We start from the raw sequence: 19,563 nt of genomic DNA, 5'->3' as shown, positions 1-19,563 counted from the left end.
CCTCTGTGATTGGCTACCTAATTGGCTGTTGGGGATCTATGACTGAGTTGTTCTTGTCCAATTGGAGACACTTGAAGAGGCTTTGGGTGGAAAATTTTTGTCATTCTCTATGGTTATTTGGGAAGCACTTCTGACCGTATTTTACTTATTCAAATTGGTTGAATTCACTGCTCTGTTGGGGTCATTTTTGGTATCACTTGAGTTCTATTTTGCTTATTTCTGTCTTGAGTCCCCAGAATCTGGCAGCATTTATGCAGCACGCGGGCTTTCCGCCTCCATTTGGGCCTAACCCGCCACTGTTTTGACGACTTCAGGGAAGTCCCGTTGCCCTTCTTTTGACAGCCTCACCTCCCACTAAGGCGAACCAAAGGGCTCGGCGGACCGCCTGCCCAGCTCTCGCCGGGACTCACTACAGTTCTCAAATAAAATACATCACTCACATCCAATAACATAGGGTACAACCTCAAGAATAAACGAAATAACATTTTTCAAACTTAGAGCGAGATAATATACATTACAAATCTCAAGTAAGGGTATCATTCCTCGAATAAGACAAAAGTCCTTAGTTTTCAAATAATTACATCAAATACTTATCAAGTGAGTCGAATTCAAATTATATATGAGATATCCCTTCAGGCACTAATAACTCAATACAAGCGCTTTCTTTGGCCTCGAGCCCTGTGAGGAAAAATTATTTTTGGGGGTCACTAATTAAGCCTCAGAACTTCTACTTCCAAACCTGTTAAGGAAAACAAATTGGGGTGAGCTAACGCTCAGTGAGGCCAAGGGAATAACATGCAAGCATGCTAGTAAAGACACAATATAAAGCAATAACTCGAGTAACAAGTAACTGCGAAACATTAAGCAACTAGGGAATTTAATCACAATAAAAGGATACGGAAGCTCTCAGGAGCTAATCCACGCGCGATCCAAGCTCAGGTAGTTGACCCTCCGTCAACTTTCACAGTTATCCATGTAGAACTCCACTTACTACCTCCAGCCACCATGACACCCTCTTGGATCCGTAACCAAACAAGCATGTAGGTGGTATCACTTAACAAGTATACCTAGCAAGACCCCTTATTTGGATCAAGCTATAACACTTCCCAAGGTGCACCAAGTTTCTCGACCAAACCCTTGCCGGCTCGAGTTACAAGGCTAGCCAATGGGTTGGGGCGTCCCCCCTATTCACTTTTAGGTCGATGAGACGAAACTCCAATCGACAAGATTTGGTCATAGCATTGAGATGGGATGAGCAGTACCTCCTACCCAAAAAGGGCATGATACATTCTGCCGCTCAATGCTCACGAAAAACACTTTCATTTGCATTCACATGTAACACGTTTCACTTATCAAGTAAGCAATCTCATGAAAGAGAGGACAAGGGCGATAAAGTACGCCCTAGTCTCATTAACTAGCAAGTACAAGAATCATTTCATTTAAACACTTCACATGCACTTGATACTCACCAAGTATCAAAAGTCAAAGTTTGAGAAATTAGCTCTAAGACGCTTCGCCGGGAGTTCCCTCGAAGTCCTCTTGAGATCCTGAAAGTATGCAATAATGCATTGTATCTCAAATTCCAGGCCATACAGTATTCGTGTAAAGAAAAGAAATAGTCAATTTTGACTCCAAAATTCAAGTTTCCAAAGTATTTCAGTTCATAAGGAACCGACTTTCAAATGAGGTCTCAAGTGATAGGTGAACTCAAGTTCACCATGAAAATAGGTTTGAAATGCTCTAAGAGTTGTAAAAATGTAACCTAGGCCCTTAAAAGAACATTTAGGTCCAAATTGGAAATTTTCACTTTTCGAGTCATTCTTGGAAATATCAGTCCGGAAGTTCGGAAAGTCTAAAAATGGAAAATTTTACACCGTCAAAAACTTCATTCGAAGCATAACAACTTTGTAGAAGGTCACTTTCCAAGAATCAAATCAGAAACAAGTCAATTTCTCCAAGAAAGTTTACTATTCATTGAAGATAGGTCAAAACAGTCCAAGTTTTTCCAATAATTTTGGAATTTCGCTAAAAATCATAGAATCAAAACCAGCCTTTGAAATTTGATATATGTAAAGTCCAATCCAGGTTTCAAATGAAAAAAACAGAACTCGATTCCGATGTTCCTAGCTCAAGAAATAAAAAGTTGAAGTTCGCTAAAATTCCTGGACTGTTGGCCTTTCCAGAAATTTTCCAGATTTAATGCACTTCGCTAATTAGGCCGTATCTTACTCGATTCTCAGTGATATTGAAAACGGTTGGTGGTGTTAGAAACTAGGTTCACAAGGATATATTTATGTAGAAGAAATCATTTCCAAAATCCAGACATAAGCGGTTCAAAATCAATCAAGCAACAAAATGGATTTTCTGGACAGTCTCGGATGAACAGTAATAAACAGACAGCCAACTTTCAAAACTCGCCACGAATCGCTCGGGACGAACTAGAAAATGAGCTTGGTACCATTTTAAAGCTCTAAGAGTCTACTTTCAAATGCCACAAACGGCACTCAATTTCGATCAACGAGCAAAACGTTATAGCTACACAAATGTTGCTGGTCAGAAAATTCTGGAGCTTGTTCCAGTTTTGCTTCTTTACTTGTAACTCAAAATTTAACCAACCATTTGGGTTGATTTTTGGTAGACAACCACAATACACATAGCACAACATATCCACACCAATTTGGAAGCTCAATTAGCACCAGAAAATATTCGAAATTACAGGGCAGCAGCAAACAAGAAAGTCGGGCAGCAGGTCAGAAATTTCAGACAATACATTCTCCAAATTTCTAACTTTCTTCCAACTTCATTCCATCAATCATTCTATATACATGTAACATAGCACAATATCAGCAACCACAACATGTTAATTCATCACATCAGCCACCAATAAGCATCCTCAAACCCTCGAGCATGTCATGAAATTGCAAGAACATAATTACTCAACCAATCAACCCAAATTCTACCATAGGTTGCAAACCCAGGCTACCTTTGCTCCATTTGAGCTATAATTTTGCAAGATTGAAGTGTGGGTGAGTGAGTTACCTCAAGAACTTAGTTGGACAGCTTTAGAGCAGAAATCTTGACCGAAATTCCTCCAAGAAAACCGATGAACAGCCCCCTCTTCCAAGCTAGGATCAAAGCCCTCTAATGGATGATGAAATTTGGAGGTGGATTGAAGCAAGTTTGTGAGGATTTTGGCTAGATTTTTTTCTTCCCATCTTCGGCCCAATAGAGAGTGACGAGAGGAGAGAGAATGAAATCAGGTATTGTAATGAAAGTGGAGAGAATTGGTGCCTTAAGTCTAAGTGTCAACTCATGCTAGGTCCGTTTAGGATCTTCGCGTGTCCAATTTTCGCGCTCGTTTGCAACTTTTGTGCACTAAACCTCTGAGATAATTTCCCTAGTACATTAATAGTACATTACTAGTAGTCTAATATCATGTTCTTAAAATCTCCAATTAATCAAATTAATGTGCCTGTCGGGGCCTTTTCGGCACGCGCGCATATGAAGGTCAAACTTAAGGGTTTTCTTGTTTGAACTTGGAAATTCAACTTATTCGATTCTAAAACTCTAAAATATGATAATCCAAGTATATATATATAACAATAAAAATCACGATAAGCAATTCATCTTGAATAAATTTGGGCATTAAAATAATATACGCGTAAAGAACCAATCGGTAAAATTTATTTTCGAGAAATTCATGTACTTTAGTATTTTTTTTTTGGGTAACTCGAGTACGAAATATTTTTAAAATGACCAATTTAACAATATTTTGAAATAATAAAATTATGGGTCCTCACACTTCTTCTTGTTATTACTGTTTATTTGTTATATTGAGGGTAATGTGTCATTTAGGTGTGGGGGGGATTAGATGGGGTGCTAATTTTTCTAGTTTTTAGTTTCCAGATGTTTTTCTTTTATTTTTAGTTTGTTATTTGTCTAATTTTCGTTTACTTTTTTGTCATTTATCTGTCTAGCTCTCCTATGACTGTCAAAGTTTGATGTTGGATTGTTGACTCTAATTCTACTATTATCAAGTTTTAATAATAAAAGTGTATTTAGTTAATGTGGTTGAGCCCAAGCACATCTCTTTGGTGAATATCGATGATGTTGTGACCCTTACAATTTTTGGTTAACTTTTCTAGGTATTGGGAATGATTATTGGCATTTTCATGTGAATTGGTCCAGTGATTAACTTTAGTTCTCCATGTTTGAAAAATAAGGCTAGCTGCTGCTATTTTCTTTGTGATATTGTGAGTTATTGTGTTATCTGGTTGTAAATAAGAGTTGACTGTACTCCGCTAGTTGTTACTATTGAGTAACCGGGCATCTTCACCAAAAGTGTCGATTCTAGCGTCAAAAAATAGTAGTTGCTATGAGTACGTGGTCTTATAGTGATCGGAGCTGAGTAACCGGGCTCCTCCATCTGGCAAATGTTGGAGTTCATGTCAAAAGACTCCAATGGCCAAAGACTAAGTCTTTTGTTACTATTGAAAAGGAAAAAAAAAGAAATAGAAAGAAATAGAAAACGTGATAAGAAAGATGAAGATTGTGTTAGTGTGTGAAAGAGTCAGCTTGCCGATTTGTGAATTTAATGTTGAGATTTTGGTTAATAGTTGGACCATTTGCTGATAATGTTGAGCGATCATTCCTTTTTCTTAGATTAATTAACCTAGAATTGAAGGAGTTTGTGATTTAGAAACTAACCGGGGTGATGTTTCTTGGATCTTGATCATTGATGCTTGATTTATGTTTTTCTTGGTATCTTGGCAATATGGTAGATGGAGCAATAGCCATTGTCAAATATTGGGGTTGTTTGCTGTTATCATGCTTGAGGACAAGTATGGTTTAGGTGTGGGGGAATTGATAGATTGCAATATTGTTGTTTATTTTATAATTAATTTTCCTTTATTACCTGATCCAATGTGGATTAATTGTCGGATTCTACTCTCTTTTAAAAAATTGCACTTTTTACAGGGAGTAGAACAAAAATACCATAACAAGTGCCAATTTGGCAGTCATCAGGAAAGAGTTCAAATAGCAAGCGTCCAGGGGCATTTTTGGTATATCAAGAGGCGACCCTTTTTGGTAAATTGCTGAAAAGGGCAGCGGATGGAGAGCCTTCTATCCCAAGGGAACCGCCGCAAGTGAAGAGGAATTTTAGAGAGGAATTAGTTAGGACTACTTGAAGTTGCTTTTGTTGACTTTTCTTTGGTTGGCTTTTGTTTAGCTTCAATTCCCGTATGTCAGAGGCCATAGAAGGCAAAGAAATCATTCCCTGTAGGAATTTTCTTTTTGACTTTAGCCTTTCGTCCTTTGTGGTTCTCCTGCCACATGTGCTTGGAACAATTAGGTGCAATTGAATCAATCGTTGTGGCTTGCTTTTCCTTTGTAATTCGAGCAAATTGAATTCTCCCGATCAATGACAAAGGCCGCAATTGTTCCTTCCACTTCGTGGGGATGTTCCTCATTAGGGATGAACTAAATCCCTTTTTCTAGCCAAGAAACAACGTATGTTTCGGGTCACCTAAAATTGTGAGATCGATTTAATTTGATCTTTTCCTTTTATTTATTAATATTCGCATATTCTCTGATTATAGTGTTATGATTATTCAATTAATTGATTGTCTTGAATCCGGATATTTAATTGATTGGGTAATCTATTGTCAATTGGGGCATTAAATCCGTAATTGTTTAATTGCCTTGAAATAGTGACAACTGGCATAATTAAACTTATGTCAGGGAATACGTGAGCTAACCTGAAATAACCATGCTAGTGCGTTATTTGGTTAGAATAGGTCTCTTCTAATATGTATGGCAATTGGGGAATTAAATCTTACAGGCGTACCTAAGATTATTCTTCAATTAGAGCAGTGATTAACGGGCGTACCTTAGTCACCGATACAATAAGGAGAGGTTGACTGTCAACGCTTGTTTGGGACTTATAACCTATTTATTAATAAATAATTGAAATTGGTTTTGCATCGATGATCAATTAGGTGAATCATTGGTGAAGTTATTTCTTGGCTAGATCTTTAATTATTGTTACTCTAATTTTAGTGAATTATCATTTAATTTTTAGTTGGCTATTTTATTGTTAGTTGAACTACTTTAACTGTCATCATTTATACAAAAACACCCCCGTGCCACTTTGGATTTCAAAAGAGACAAATATCCCCAATTTCTGTGGATTCGACCCTATTTATCACTATCTACAGAAATTAACTTAGTTTGAGCAGGTTTTTATTATTGCACAGGCTCGACAACCTGTCATCCACACAGTGTGTTTCCCAATTTCCCAGCTAGTTTTTGAGCCAGGTGCTATCCTTCGATTCTGAGTGTCACCTTCCACCTTTGTTGCAACATATCCAGTCTTCACTGTGTACACCCCAGACTTGTTGTGTTTCCAGTAAAGTCAATCCTTCCTTCCATATAAGCTGAGGGGGATACTAGTTATGTTTTCCATATCTTTCGCATTAAACCATTGCTGCAAGCAATCAGTCTTCCACTTCCCTCCCTCTATCAATTCCTGAACATAAACTAGCTGGCAATCAGCTGGTCTTACAGTTGATACTCTTCCATTGTCCAAACCAGGGATCCATCTATCATGCCAGATCTTCACAGTCCTTCCATCTCCCACTATATTCCATAGACCCTCTTGAAGTAACTCCCCCCCTTTGTGAATGCTTTTCCATCACCAAGAAGCAGTGTTTGGAGGATTTTTCTCTAGCCATTCTTCCTCTTTCATATACTTAGCTTTCAAAACTTTGCTTACTAACAAATTTGGATTGGTAACGACTCTCCATATTTGTTTTGCAAGCAAAGATATGTTGAAAGCTTCCAGATCTCTAAAGCCCAACCCCCCTTTCCCTTTTACTTTTGGCAACTTACTCCATCTAACCCAATGTACTTTGTTTTCTTTTTCCCCATCCCCCCACCAAAATCTGGCAATTCTAGCACAAATCTCTTGACACATACCTTTAGGAAGTCTCTAGCTTATATTTAGTTAATAGTGCTAATTGTAGGAAAAGGAGCAAAACGTGATTAAAAGGGGCAATTTTTCCAGTTAATTTGGGATTCGCACGCTCGGGGCTTGTTTCCAAGTTCGATTCAAACTCTAGGCACCTTTAGAGGAAGATTTGGAAGACTTGAATTTTCATTATTAGTTTTATGGTTGAATTAAGAAACTTGGAATATTTTCTTTTATGATTTCCTTTTCTATTTAGGAGACTAATTTTTATTTATAATAGACTTCAATTAGGAAACGAGCAGAAAAAAAAAGGGGACAGACCTGAGTGATTAGTACTGGGAGAGCCGTCACTTGTTCATAAATTGGCAGCTGGCTTTTCGTTAGTGAAGGAGAAAAACGATATGCAATCAGCTTTAATGGAGTCTTGCAGAATTCCTTCTATGATAAGTAGCTAAATCTCTCTTTTCTAGTCAAGAAACAACGGGGGATGGTTCATCCAAAATTATGAGATCGAATTGATTATTTTTATTTCTTTTATTTACCGGTATTCATACGTTCTCTGATTTAATTTCTTATGGTTACTATTTTATTTGAATATCAAGGACGTCTGATATTTAATTAATCTAATAACCTAAAATCAGTTAGAGCAGTTAAATCCGTAATTGTTTAATTGGTTTAAATTAGTGGTGACTGGCATGATCGGGTTTGTATCAGGGGAACATATGGGCTAATTTAAAATAACCCTCGTAGCATGTTATTTGATTAGAACAGAGCTTCTCTAATTCTTAAGGCAATTGGAAATTTGAACTCTACGGTCATACCTAGGGTTATTTTTTGATTAGAGAAGTGATTAACAGTCGTACCTTAATCACCGATACAGTGAGGAGAAGTTGATTGTCATCGTTTGTTTGACAGTTCTAACTTGTTTATTAGTGGGTTAATGAAATTATTATTGCATTCATGATCAATAGAGTGAACCATTTCCGAAGTTATTTCTTGACTAGAGTTTATTTATTATTGTTTCATTTTTAATAAATTATTAGTTAAGCCTTTTATTTGATTTATTTAGTTATTCATATTTTTATAAAAATCCCCCCATACTTTGAACTTAAGGAAAAACGAATTTCTCCAATCTTTGTGGATTCGATCCTGCTTATCACTGTATACAAAATTTATATTTTATTTGAGCAGATATTTATTATTGTACAGGTTCGACACCTATCAATTTTTGGCGCCATTGTCGGGGGTTGGCGTTAGTTAATTTATTTTCTTTTTTAAGTTCATTTTATTTTAAATTTTCTGGTATTTTTTTCTGATTTATGCCTCACTCTTCATGTACAGGCAAATTAATTTTCGATCCTAAAATAAAGAAGATTGCACGTAGAACAAGGAAGGAGACCAGACACAATAGAGAGGAATAATCTGTTGCTGATACTCAGAGGCTCAATCTAGTAGTCGAATCGACAAATTCTTTTAGTGATACCTTGAACGATTATGATCAAGAAGACGTCGTCATGGCTAATGCTCGAACTTTAGGGGAGTTGGCTGTTCCAAACTTAAATCAAGCAGCCATTATGCCACTCCTTTTGAATTAAACTCTGGTCTAATTCACCTATTACCTTCTTTTCATAGTTTTTCAGGTGAAGAGCTCCAGAAGCACTTATAGGAATTTGATATAGTATACACAAGTATAAAACCCCCGGGAATTACTGAAGAGCAGATAAAAATATGAGCATTTTCTTTTTTCCTCAAGGACGCAACAAAAAATTGGTTATACTATTTATCACTAGGTAGTATAACAACCTGTGAATAGTTAAAAAAGAAATTTTTGAAAAAATATTTTCTTGCGTCCTGAGCCGCCAGTCTGAGGAAGGAAATATGTGGCATTACACAGCATCGGGGAGAGTCTCTCTATGACTACTGGGAGAGATTCAAGAAGCTGTGTACTAGATGACCCTAGCACCAGATTAGCGAGCAGCTCCAGATTCAATATTTCTATGAAGGTTTGTTATATACAGATAGAAGTCTTATAATACTACTAGTGGAGGTGCTTTGGTGAATAAGATCCCCCAAAAAGCTTGGAAATTGATAGGAAGGATGGCAGAAAATTCTCAACAATTTGGCACAAGATAGGATGTTCATACTCATCGAGTAAATAAGGTAAATGTCTCATCAATTCAATAACAATTATCTGAATTAACTTCAGTTATTCGACAGTTGGCTGTAGAAAATTTGCAGTAGGCCAAAGCATGTGGTATTTGTAAGGACACGAGTCATCCTACAGATAGGTGTCTAGTGTTACAAGATGAAGGAGTTGAACCGGTAAATATGATTGGTCACATACGCACGCCAAGAGAGCAGTATGACACGTACTCCAGCACCTATAACCCAGGTTGGAGGGACCATCCGAATCTCAACTATAGAGGAAATAGACAGCAAAACTTCATGCCAAATAGATAGCAAGGGGTACCAGTAACAGTACCAATCCCAACCCTAACCTTCTTCATTTGATTCAGGTCTTTCTTTGGAAGAGCTGGTGAAACAATTAGCTGCAACCACTGTTCGGCATCAGCAAAAGACGGACTCTGACATACAGGAGATACAGAATCAAATAAGTCAGATGGCGATATCGATTAACCATCTAGAATCCCAAGGTCAAGGAAAACTGCCATCTCAACCCGAAGTGAACCCATAGAATGTAAGCGCCATGACTTTGAGGAGTGGAAGAGAAGCTGAGGGACCTAAGCTCGTGATTCCGAAGGATAAAAATAAAGAACGAATCGAAAAAGAGCTTGAGAAGGAAGGAATGAGAAGCGTGAATCCAAAGGTAATTCCTAATTCTATAATTAAAGTTAGAACTAACCCACCGTCTTTTCCGAACAGGTTAGAGAAACCAAAGAAGCAAGACAAGGAAAAGGGGGTTCTAGAGGTGTTTCGAAAGGTGGCAATCAATATCCCTTTGTTGGGCGCGATCAAGCAAGTGCCAAAATATACTAAATTCTTGAAGAATTTGTGCATCAATAAGAAGAAATTGAGAGGGGATGAGTAGATTGTGGTAAGTGAGAACGTCTCAGCGATTTTACAAAGAAAACTACCAGCTAAATGCGGGGATTCAAGCATGTTTACTATCCCTTGTAAGATTGGACATTTTAAGATTAAAAATGTCATACTTGATTTAGAGGCTTCTATTAACGTGATGCGTAAATCGATTTATGATTTTCTAAATTTAGGACCTTCGAAAGAAACTGGGATAATAAGTCAATTGATTACTGTTCGTACATTTGCTTATTCGGATGGGGTAATTGGGGATGTTTTAGTGCAAGTAGATGGATTAATTTTTCCTGGTAATTTTATGTGCTTTACATGGATGATAGAAGTACTCCAAATTCATTACCTATTATATTAGAAATGCCCTTCTTGAGTACTGCCCAAATTAAGATTGATGTTAGTAAGGGTACTCTTCCAATAGAATTGATGGAGAATTAGTTCACTTTAATATTTTTGATACAATGGAACATCCTGTTAACCCTCATTCTGTGTTTGCCATTCATGCTACTAATCTCTCTGTGTAAGAATTTTTTGAATTTGATTGTAGGGGTAAATTCAAAGTTGCTGCAAACAAGTATCATAGGATGAAAGCAATTTATGAGGTGCAAATGAGTAGAAAATTAAAGAAGATGGTTGCACTCAATGGCGATTTGGATCCTGGAGGAATGTCACCGATTGTAAGATAATTTGAATTACATCCAAATTTAGAAGTGATGCTTAACGTCTAGTCAAAGACGTTAAGAAAAGGTGCTTATTGGGAGGCAACCCAATTCAATTTTTAGTTTATTTTTATTATTAGTTTCATTTTATTTATCTTAGATTTTTGAATTTGGTGTGTTTAATTTTCGTTTTTTATATTTTCTTTGTTAGAAAACTTCCTCCCGATGGGACGTGCCTGTACCTTGATGGCACGTGGTAATGCACAAATACTTCACTCAATCATCAGAAGCATTTCCACCAACATGACATGCCCGCACCTTGAGGGTGCATGGTAATGCGTTAATTCTCCAATCTATCATCAGTGTTTGGACCAACATGACGCGCCCGCGTCTAGAGGACACGTCGTAACTTTTAATTCAACAATTTCATCGTCAAAAGGGTTTCTACTAACAGGACGTGTCCATGTCTTGTCCTGGGGAAGGGTAAACAAAAAAAAACCAAAATTTTTTTCCCTTTCTTTTTCTCTCCTTTTTCCCTTTTCATTTTCTCTTTCTCTTTCTTTTTCTTTCTTTCTTTCTCTTTCTTTTTTCTTTCTTTCTCCTTTCTTCTTCTCTCTCGTTCTTTTTCTTTCTTTCTTTCCTTTTCCAGCCGCAAGACCACAACTTTAGGACCTTAAATTCCACCGCAGCCCATCAATTGCCATTGTCACCTCTCATTGCGCGTGATTCTTGCCCATCCATCGTGAGCCATTTGACGTCCTCGGCTGCCGATCATAGCCTTCATCTTCATCAGCTTTGCTATCGAGCCATTAAAGGAGAAATTTTTAAGTTGGTGGTGATCCTGACCTATCAAAATTCGTCTACATCCACACCTCCAACACCATTATCTTTTGATGTCCAGTTGCAGCACCTGCTAGATAAGTTCATCAAATAGATTATCAGTTGGCCACCATCGAGCTCTACATGTCCTTTGCGCGTCACCTATAGCTATTCGTGCCCACCTCGATGATCAGGGAAGTTTCGTTGTCCTTTTTAATTCATCTTTTGATTCTTTATTTTTTTACATTGGGGACAATGTAATGTTTAGGTGTAGTGGAGTAGTATACTAGAAAAGTGCAACTGTAGTCATTTTTTGTTCAAATTTTTTGTTCAATTGTTTTTTGAATTTTATCCACTTTTTGCCTACTTTGCGCAGCACATAGTAATGTTAATCTTTGATAAATGATGGTTACATTCTCAAATTTTTCTATTGCTAAGATTTTATACTTTAAGGTGTTAAGTATGACATGATTAAATTTAAGGATGTTTCTTTGGTGAATATTTGAGATTTTGTGACTTTTGCAATTTTTGGTTAACCTTTCTAGATGTTGTTAATATTTGTCTGGCAATTTTCATGTAAATTGGTTCAACTATTAATCTTAGTTCTCCATGTTTAGAAAATGAAGTGGGCTTGTGATCCTTAATTTTATTTTATTGTTTATTTTTTAATAATGTTTAGCTATACTCTGCTAGTATCGTTATCTAGTAATTGGGAGTCTTCACCATAAGTGTCAATATTCACGTCAAAAAGTGACGATAACTATGAGTATGTGGTCCTTTGACGATAAAAGTTGAGTAACCAGGTTTCTTCATTTGTCAGATGTCGAAGTTCACGTCAAAAGATTTAAATGGTTAAGAACTAAGTTTTTTCCCCCGAAGTTAAAAAAAAAAAAACTCAAGTGTGGGGATATTTTAGAAAAGAAAAAAAAGATGAGCTAATAGTGAAAAATATGCAAGTACGTTAATAATTTTGTTAGTCTGCTGATCCATGAGTTTAATGTTGAGATTTTACTTAATAGTTAAACTGTTTGCTAACAAATGTTAGTTGAACATTTTATATTCTTAGATTAGTTAATCAACAGTTGAAAGTGTCCTTGGTTTTTAAAGCTAACTGGAGAGATATCTCTTGGAGGCTAGCCACTAATGTTTGACACGTGTTTTAATTGTATCTTGGCAATAGATGATTTGAATAATACCATTGTTTTATTTTGATTGCTTGATTTGTTGTTTCTCATGCTTGAGGATAAGCATGATCTAGGTGTGGGAGGAATTGATAGGGTGCAAAATTACTATTTAATTTATGATTATTTTTCCCTTGATTTTAGCCAAACATTGTTTTTATTGATGAATTTTACTTATATTTGGTTAATAGTGCTAATTGTAGAAAAAATCAGCAAAACGTGATTAAAAGGGACAATTTTCCAGTTAATTTGGGATTCGCACGTTCGAGGCCTGTTTCCAAGTTCGATTCAAACTCTGGGCAGTTTTAGAGGAAGATTTGGAAGACTTGAATTTTCATTATTAGTTTTATGGTTGAATTAGGAAACTTGAAATATTTTCTTTTATGGTTTCCTTTTCTATTTAGGAGACTAATTTTTATTTAGTAATAGACTTCAATTAGGAAATGAACGGAAAAAAAAGGGGACGACCCGAGTGATTAGCACTGGGAGAGCCGTCACTTGTTTCATAAATTGGCAGCTGACTCTTCATTAGTGAAGAAGAAAAACGATATGCAATCAGCTTCAATGGAGTTTTGCGGAATTCCTTCTATGATAAGTAGCTAAGTCTCTCTTTTCTAGTCAAGAAATAACAGAAGATTTGGTTCATCCAAAATTGTGAGATAGAATTGATTATTTTTATTTCTTTTATATACTAGTATTCGTATGTTCTTTGATTTAATTTCTCATGGTTACTATTTTACTTGAATATCAAGAGCGCCCGAAATTTAATTAATCTAATAACCTAAAACTAGTTAGAGTAGTTAAATCCATAATTATTTAATTGTTTTAATTTGTGGTGGCTGGTGTGACTGGGTTTGTGTCAGGGAAACATATGGGCTAATTTAAAATAACCCTTGTAGCGTATTTTTTGATTAGAACAGAGCTTCTCTAATTCTTAAGACAATTGAAAAATTGAACTCTACTATAGTATCTAGAGTTATTTCTTAATTAGGGAAGTGATTAACGGCCGTACCTTGATCATCGATACAATAAGGAGAAGTTGATTGTCGTTGCTTGTTTGGCAGTTGTAACATATTTATCAGTGAGCAAATGAAATTATTATTGCATCCATGATCAATTGAGTGAACAATCTTCGAAACTATTTCTTGACTAGAGTTTATTTATTATTGTTTCATTGTTAGTAAATTATTAGTTAGGCCTTTTTATTTAATTTGTTTAGTTATTCATATTTTTATAAAAATCTTCTCATATTTTGAACTTGAGAAGAAACGAATTTCCCCAATCCCTGTGGATTCGACCATACCTATCACTATATACAAAATTTATACTTTATTTAAGCAGATATTTATTATTATACAGGTTCGACACCTGTCATGCAACCTCGAAAATACATCTTCACCTAATCTGAAAAGACGTCAAGACTGGAATTTACCTTAGTTGCCTCGTGCTCAATGTTTTATTGCACGTGTAGAATTCGCATTACCACAAAATCTAATCAAAGATCCCGTCTGCATTGGAATTTTTGAAATTTTTTTGTAGAAAAATTTATTTGATATATACAAAATAAACATGGAATGGTTAAGTGCCTCACGCATGGTCAACTTCGGTATGTTTTAATGGCAGCATCGATCGTAATGATTGAGATGAATCATCTTAAAGATTTCACTAGGCTATTTAGTACTAAAATAAGTTGAATGGATGAAATGACATTTTTGAGAAGTGTGATACCCTCCGGTACATTTTAGCCTATTTATTATGGATTGCAGTTACATACATGTAAGGGTTTTTGATATACGAGACATGCACAAAAACTATTATTCATATTTCACACATACCTTGGAGTTTCTTTATACCAATAAACAAACAATAAGGCATAACACTAATAATATGTGTCAATTTTTCTTCAATGATACTAGAGTATACAGGTTTTAATACATGGCAATTAATTTTAATTTAGATATAAATTCTAAATCCATCATATATTGATAATAAGATCCTCCATATGCATTATTCATCAAAAATCACTGATATATACATTATCAGTGCAAGAAAAATATTTGCATCGAAAGAACAATTCATGGCTTAGAATTTTCATTAAAAAAACTAATTGAACTTGTATCAACACTTATCATATTCCACACATACAATACCACTTTTGACTTGTGTGTTTCTTGTTGCTGAACTAATATTTTAAATTGAGAATCCTACTGTTGCAGGAATAAATAACCATGGTAGAAACATGTATTTGCATGTATAATTTTTAGCTATAATTTCGAAAACCTTCCCTAATATTTCTATCAATTTTTGCCTTGATTTATCTATGCTATTTCAATTTTATGTTTATGCTTGTTCATTATGGACAAGTTTTTAGGGTTTGTATGTACTAAGAAGAGCTATACAATCAAGTACTAGATAGATTAACATTCCTAGACTAAATGCGAGGGTAATTTAAGGTTTATATAATTATATGCCGTAATCCAAATCACTTAAGATTGATAAAAGAATATTTAACGTACTTTTTTGTACAAGTTTGGCATGAACTTTTGGTAGGTTTTAAGAAGATTAAAGCCATATTTGAACTCTTTTGGTAATAATTGATTAAATATTGTTTAAGTGTTCAAACTTGATGAATGAGTGGATTAACGCGTTAATTTTGTGAAAATGTGAAGGATATTGATATATGAAATTCATGCACGAGATGAAGAAAATGTAAGGATCATCTAGAGGATAAATATACGAGGATACTAGGAGCAAAAATGAAGAAAAAGGAAAGAAGTGAAAAACTGGAAATTGATTAACACGGATCCGAGCTCGGATCCGTGTGAACAAAATAGATCCGAGCCCTCATTTGTATTTCGGATCCGTGTGAACAAAATAGATCCGAGCCCTCATTTGTATTTGCGTGGCTCGGATCCGTGTGAACAAAAATAGATCCAAGCCCTCATTTGTACACTACAAGAAATTTGGCCTTTTGTAACAACATTCTTAGTAACAACAGAAAAAGTTGTCACAATTGAGCAAATTTAGTGACGAATTTTGATGTTGTCATAGTTGACAGAAGGTACACTTATCATCAGTGACAACACAGGATTAATCGTCACAATATGGGTGGCGCACAACTGGCCTGTGTGGCGGGAAATCACTATTGTGATGACTTGAAAAAATATTGTCACTGAAATGGGCCCTATAGTGACTACTTACAATGTTATCACAATGTGGTTACTGGTTCAAAGTTAGTGACAACAATTAGTCGTCACTGTCTAAAGTAATTGTTCCTAACTCACTTTCATTAATTCTACTATGTCACCCTAATTTTTTCAATATTGCCCCATATGTTGTAAATAAATTTTATTAATTCTATTATGACACCCTATCTTTTATATTTTAGCCCTGTATGTGGTAAACTAATTTCATTAACTCTACCATGACACCTTATCTTTTGCAATTTAGCCTCATGTGTAATAAACCAACTTCATTAATTCTATTATGGCACCCTATCATTTACAATTTAGCCTATGTTTTTCATTAGTAAAATGGTGAAGGTATTGTAATAAAAATGTATAAATATTTTATAATTGTTCCAAACTTAGTAACTTGTTATGAAGGTAAAATAGTTTCATGGACTCCCTATCTAGTTCTCTTGGCAACACATGAAAAATTAGTGATCGGGAAATACTTGTGTGATGACCTAGGAAAATGTTGTCACTAAAATGGTCCATATAGTGACAACTTCCAACATGGTCACTATCGCTCAACCGGTTCAGAGGTAGTGACAACAAATTGTTGTCACTGTCTAAAGTACTTGTTCCTAGATCATTTTCATTAATTCTACTATGCCACCCTAACTTTTGCAATTTAGCCCCAAATGTAATAAAAAATTTCATTAATTCTACTATGACACCATAACTTTTGTAATTTAGCCCCATATACAGTACACTAATTTCTTTATTTCTACTATTACACCCTAACTTTTGCTATTTTGTCCCATATGTAGTATACCAATTTCTTTAACTCTACCATTACACCATAACTTTTGCAATTAAGCCCTATATCTAATTCGCCAATTTCATTAAATCAACTATGGCACTGTAACTTTTGCAATTTAGCCCTATATGTAATACACAAATTTCATTATTTGTACTATCACCCTGGTGTTGCAATTTAGTGATATTTTTTTATTAGCAAAATATATATGTTATATATGTATACATATTTTATAATTTTTCCAAACTTAGGTAATAATTTGTTATAAATGTAAAAAAATTCATATGTTCCCCATTTATCCAAATGACAACATGGTGAAAAATTAATAATTTGGATAACCTAAAAATAGAGAGGTAGTCAATAGTAGAATTTAAAAATAAAACTTAATACAAAATTAAGTCTAATCCTAACATTTGCATGATCAAAAGGTTGTTATTAATTATAGAAGCCACATTTATCATTCATGAATTGGTATATATATATACCAAATAAATAGATTTAGCATTTCGTACATGTATTTGTAAACTATTTTGATTGTTCAATCAACTAATTCAATTGTCAGGTCTTGTTAGACTGCAAGTCATACATAATTGATAACACCACAAAATGAGTACCAAAAGATTTTAATTAAAAGAGTGTTTATTTTTTTGATCGTAAACATATTTCTAACAACATTTTTATTTTTTGAACTATTTTATTGTATAATAAATTAGAAAAAGTCCTATATTAGTTAAAATTGGTAAAAAAAAATCTGCCCAAATACACTAAATTGTCATATTCTATTATTTTAACACAACCTGAGAGTAAAAAAAAAATAAAACTCAAAACAATAGAAAAACTTAATTACATAAAGATGAAAAAAAGAAAAAAGAGATAGATAGGTGAAAGGACAAAGAAAGCGTGCACTTCTTGCATCTAAATAAGGAAAAGGCGTGCTTTTTATATGTACGGAACTAAGAGCGGCAAACTAAAAAATTCAAGTGGTGTGGCGGGCTGAAGGGATTTTAGGGAAACGACACCGTTTAATTCTATGTCCTAATAACTTAGGCAAAACTTAAGACATCTTCTGCCTCTCTTTTTGTCGTCCTCACATCACCGAGAATGCCCTCCTTATATATCAAACTTGCGCTACCAAATCCATCCATAAACTAATTAGTGCAAACACTTTGAATTTGGGCAACTGTATCGAGCTTGCACCACCAACATCCCTAATTCGCCTGTTGCACTGCCTTGGTGGCTAGGCTTACCTGGTTCAGAGTCACCCGAGAGAGAAACAGGACATGGTGGAGAAGATAAGAACGGGTACCAACTTGGCGTACTTAGGGGTTTTGTTTCAAGGGCCAAAAGGGGCTTTTCTGACACTATTAATGGTGGTTCTGGCAAGTGGGTTTATTTTGGGAGTGGTGGATCTGAGGTGAACTTGGCTAATGGTGGTGGCTTGTTCTCTCCCAGGGGTGCTAATGGCACTGCCAAGAGTATTGGTGCTGGTGGAGTTGAGGGCAGAAGTCAGCAAACTTTTGGGGGTTCTGGGGTTGGAAAAGAAACTGCTCCTCAGTCACCTAAGCCAGTTCAGGAGAAGAAGCCTCAGGTTTCTGCTGCTAATGGTCATGCTGCAGCCCCTGCCGCTAAGTAAAATTTTCTGCTTTCCTCTGTTGTTTGAGATTAAAATTAGCATGCTTCCTTAATTCTTTGAGAGTCAGAGTACCAGCATGATTGTAGAGTTAGTTGTTTTGGTCCTCTAGGCACCGTTGCCGTTCATGTCTCCTTTGTTGATTTTTGACCTTGTTAATAAGCAGTTATTACTCCATTCAATTTTGTTTTTCTTCTTAACTAGCTGATACAAGATAATTCTTTGGTTGTTGTGACTTGGGGTTTAAAAATCTCTTTGCTCTCTGTGTGCTTATATTTTGAAAGACTAGGAGATAAGAATTTGTCGAGATGTCTATACCTTCCATTTTGGAAAAGTTATATCTTTTTCAAAACTTTTTTCTTCTTGTATTTTTGTTCACAAAAGTAACGTAGTTGAATTAGAAGAAAATTGAAAACCTAACGCCTGGAACTAAAGTTTTTCTTCTTATGTTTGTGTGTGTCAGAGCACAGGTGGTTGGATGGCCTCCAATCCGATCTTTCTGAAAGAACTCAATGGCTATTAATCCTCCAAGACTGATGAAGATGCTGATGCTAAGTTGGGAACTGGTTGTCTTTATGTCAAGGAAAGTATGGATGGTGATCCACAATTTTGTCTTGAAAGAAGCTGTGTTTCTGAATTTACAAGAAATCAAGTCCTTGTATGGCTCCGCTGATGAGAAGTCCCTACAAGAGGTAAAAAAGAAGAAGGTGGAGATGGATTCAATCCTATTATTACTTGAAGTGTTTGACAGAATTGGTGATAAACTTTCGGCTTATCTTCAGATAGTGCGAAAACAGGTATTGACTACTTGGTTTACCTCTTCAAGGATTGAGGTGGTCACTAGTTTAAACTAAATCCTAATAGTTAAACTAGAGAAGCATAGAATGTATACCCCAAGTTCCTCTTCTTTGGTTGTGTTGTCGTTATTATATTGTTCAACAAATTTGGTGTTATGTTCCACTTTTTGAATTTTGGATGTGAGATTCAATGCATGTGACTTGTATTTCTGTGGTAGGTAGGAGAGGAATATCATGCCAAAGAAATTGGTTGGATCGTGTAATGCATTTGTCGCATAGGTAGCAGTATATTAATTCAGTCCAACAAAGTCATATGATCCCTTTACTTGCTTAGACTATTCGGCTGAAAACTCAGGGAGACGTGATCTAACCAATTTTCTCATGCTTTCTGGATAATCGCCAGTTGCTAAAGGCTCCATAAACCTGAAACAAAAATATAAAAATCATAATTAGCAAATCAATTTCTCTTGTGTCA

At 35.4% G+C, this 19,563-nt stretch overlaps 1 long non-coding RNA gene and 1 pseudogene across 1 annotated transcript; one reads left to right on the top strand and one right to left on the bottom strand.

Moving 5' to 3' along the window:
* Positions 1-626: 626 nt before the first annotated feature.
* On the bottom strand, positions 627-3,155 carry LOC113772519. Its single transcript, XR_003468559.1, has 3 exons — positions 3,040-3,155; positions 1,470-1,547; positions 627-739 (listed from the first exon to the last, which is right to left on the bottom strand). It is a non-coding gene; the product is annotated as an uncharacterized LOC113772519 (long non-coding RNA).
* Positions 3,156-9,677: 6,522 nt separating this feature from the next.
* LOC113771006 lies at positions 9,678-18,964 on the top strand (annotated as a pseudogene).
* The last annotated feature ends 599 nt before the right edge of the window (positions 18,965-19,563 follow it).

The sequence above is a fragment of the Coffea eugenioides genome, chromosome 5 (assembly GCF_003713205.1).
Source record: "Coffea eugenioides isolate CCC68of chromosome 5, Ceug_1.0, whole genome shotgun sequence".
Classification (NCBI taxonomy): domain Eukaryota; kingdom Viridiplantae; phylum Streptophyta; class Magnoliopsida; order Gentianales; family Rubiaceae; genus Coffea; species Coffea eugenioides.
Note: the sequence above shows the minus strand (reverse complement) of the source record. Positions and strands in the feature narration are given on the sequence as shown.